At 39.5% G+C, this 3,757-nt stretch overlaps 1 pseudogene; it reads left to right on the forward strand.

Moving 5' to 3' along the window:
• Positions 1–2,415: 2,415 nt before the first annotated feature.
• Positions 2,416–3,757, forward strand: part of LOC102205562 (protocadherin beta-15-like) — a 7,499-nt pseudogene continuing 6,157 nt past the window's right edge.

Consider the following 3,757-nt stretch of genomic DNA (forward strand, 5'->3'; position numbering starts at 1 on the left):
TATCTGTCTATCTGTACATGTGTGTACATGTGTGTACATACATACACGTATACATACGTGTACATACATACACGTATACATACATACACGTATACATACATACACGTATACATACATACACGTATACATATATATATATGTATATAATTTTTTCCACCAACTGTGTTCAGGAAACCACAGTTTTAAGTTTCTATTTTTGAGTTAAAACAGTCACATTTAACTATTCCACTGGCTCAACATAAAACTGCCTTTCAGGGTCTGAGACAACAGCAACATCAAAGTTCATATCAGAACTCAATCAGTATAGACAACAGTAGTGACCTGTCAAGAAACAAATATACAAAAATAAAACAAATTGTTCTTTGGAACCCATAATTCACAGTTCAACTGACAAAAAAGTACAATGTAAACTCTCATTTTAACTTGTACATTTTTAAGGGAGAACATCATGAACTCACTTTGATTTCTCTACACAGCTGAAGTACACACACAGGAATCACACAGAAAGTGATCTCCCCTCTGAATCAAACAGAAACATAAAAAGTTGTGCAAAGTGAACAACAGTGTAAACTTAACAACTCTGAAATCTGTTAGGACACTCTGTCATTACTCACGCCAACCCGCTCTTCAATCCTGCTCACAGCAGGTAACCCATGAACATACACCCGTCGCACGTTCAGAATTCTACAAAAATCATCACAAACACGGAGTCATCGCGTAATGAACCTAGTTTCCTAGGCTAATTACCGTCTCCGACAACACCGACGACAATATTTTGCAGTATTTTACACTTTTCTAGCACATTTACCTCACGTGTAGATAGCCGCGCAAACTTTTGCAGCCTCTAACTCTCTAGTGCTCCCGCTTGCAGCGTGACACGAACCTGAGTACAAGCATGGTCTGGCTTAAGGTGGCTCTTAAAGGGACTGTGTACCCCCAAAACGCAAGGTCTAATCATCACCATGACAACTCTACAAACAGACTGTTAAAACACAATCACCTCTTCTTAAACCTTTTTTATGTGTAGTGTTAGTTCTCTTGGCTACAGTCTCCGTTGCTACGTGTCAACGTCCTAGGTGACCCCCTGCACATCCACCATTCCCCTAAATTTGGTGGCATAGAGAACCATACCAGCCAAGACCTGGGAGACTACATCTGGACTTCAAAAGTCAACTCCCAGCCCATTGTTCCTTCAGTGGTGCTAGTTTCAGTCATTATGCAACAGTCATTAAGAACAACAACTCAGTATTTAAGAAAAAATTGGGGCCATTTTAGCATTAATTAAACCCACAGACAAATAGCTCAATTTATTTTCCAAGTAATCTAACAGTTTTTGGCTTTGCTAACATAACTGAATTTGGGATGATGAATTTGAACTGGGATTTATGAGCAACAGGTGAACACATGCAATTGAAACAGATATTTTACTTGCAGGAAATGGACCTCTGAATAGCTACACAGAAATTCCAACAACAAAAAAATCTAATTATTTCCAATAATTTGTTTTTTAAAAATAAAATAACATTTGTAACATTTCTAATTTAAAAATATATTAAATGAAAATAATTTGCTTTTCATTCAAGCAAAACGACATTTCAACATGACACTGAAACTTTTGAGCAGTGGCATTGAGCGCCAATGACATTTTGTTTAAAGAAAAGTGGAAAAGTGTATTTAGAGTGCAGCAGTAGCCTGCTCATTCTTTTATAATGTCGTTTCCAGGTCTCGACAGGGTCAACTGGTGCACTTTTTAGGCAATGTGATGGAAACAAAGCTTCAGTTTCGGATGCAGCCTTGCAGTAGTTAGCTTTGGGTAGAGTTTTCAAAATAAATTAGCCTTTACAGTAGTTATCTCGCATTGATTTTAGGAGACAACATTGCCCAATAACCATGCCAAATCTTACAGTACCTGTTCATGGTCCTGAAATACGATCCAGGGTTTCTTGGAGTAACTGGATCTGGAGACTTGTTTGGTATCTCCGAAATTCCATGTGAATTTCAATAATCAAAACTGTAGGTTTGTGTAATTCAGTTACCTCAGCTTATTGTCTCAAAAAGGAGAACCTTAGAACTTTTGTGTATTACAAACATGTAAAATAAATTCAAGAATGTTAGGGTTTGTTGAGGCTCAAACAGTATACATTTGAGGGTAACAAACCAAATATCATTTTAAATGACTGTTATGGCATGACATCGGCATCTTACTCAGGCACAGTTAGCAAAGAATGCTTAATGTGTTTTAAATAATATTCACAACTGTTAAATATGGCCGAGAGCGGTCTTGGAGTGATTTACTTTTTTGTGAATAATTCAATACTAAGGAGATTAAAAGGTGACTCGTGGTGTCGCTGTTGACTAACGGAAAATAAACGCTTGCCGCTCCACCCACTCCACTTACTGATTAGATATCAAATGCAGACTGCTGGAAAAACGCATATATCCGAACCTTCAGGACCCCGTACCTTGCTGTAAAGCTGTAAGGATTGCTGTGTATTTTGGAATAGATTTCACTTTGCAACTGTGGACAGTATAATTGCTGCAAGATGGGCTCTTTTGGAGTCAGGATGGGAGACAAAGGATTTTCAATACCAGGGCCGATCTTCTTTGCCTCCTTTATTATAACGCTGCGCATCGCTCATGGAGATCTAAGTTATAATATTCAAGAGGAGATGAAACGAGACTCCGTGATTGGAAATATAGCTAAGGATCTTGGGCTTGATCTGAGGACTTTGTCTTCCCGAAAGGCTCGCATTGATTTTGATGGATCTCGTAAGCGTTACTGTGACATTAATCTGAGAACGGGAGATTTTATCACATCGGAGAGAGTCGACAGAGAAAGCCTTTGTGGCAAGAAACCTTCATGTGTTGTGCAAGTGGATCTGGTGTTACAAAATCCTTTGGACCTCCATCGTGTAAGTGTTCATATTCAAGATGTGAATGACAACTCGCCAAAATTCAGAGAAAATTTGATTGAGATGGAAATAAGCGAGTCAACCGAGAAGGGTAGCCGCTTCTCAATAGAGCAGGCCCATGACGCAGATATAGGTCAAAATGCTGTGCAAAGGTACGAGCTTCAAAAGAACGACATCTTTATTCTGGCTGCTGACAGCAATAAGGTTGAACTCGTACTAGAGAATAAACTTGATCGAGAGAGACAAAAAGAAATGAATTTACTCCTCACAGCTTTGGACGGTGGATCTCCTCAGAGATCCGGCACCGTAGTCATACACGTCACTGTGGTTGATGCCAATGATAACGCCCCAGTCTTCAGCCAGGCCGTTTATAAGGCCCGTCTGCCTGAAAATTCTCCTTTAGATACACCAGTGATTAAAGTCAGTGCGACAGACGCAGACGAAGGAGTGAATGGAGATGTAACGTATGACTTAGGGCACATATCTGATGATAATATGAATGTGTTTACTATTGAACACAAAACGGGAGAAATTAGAGTAACTGGTGTAATTGACTACGAAGACAGAAGCTCTTTTGAAATCCCAGTGCAAGCCAAGGATGGTTTAGGACTAAAATCATATGCCAAAGTTATAATAGAGATTACTGACATAAACGACAATGCACCAGCAGTTTCTCTGGAATCGGTGTCTAACTCCATTCCTGAAAACGTGTCGCCTGGTACAGAGGTGGGCATTATTAACGTGCAGGACAGAGACGCTGAGAATAACGGGCAGGTCCGCTGTTCGATCCAGCAGGGTGTCCCCTTTAAGTTGGTTCCTTCTATTAAAAACTATTATTCTCTGGT

The sequence above is a fragment of the Pundamilia nyererei genome, unplaced genomic scaffold, assembly GCF_000239375.1.
Source record: "Pundamilia nyererei isolate P.nyererei 1_Seehausen unplaced genomic scaffold, PunNye1.0 scaffold00001, whole genome shotgun sequence".
Lineage (NCBI taxonomy): Eukaryota > Metazoa > Chordata > Actinopteri > Cichliformes > Cichlidae > Pundamilia > Pundamilia nyererei.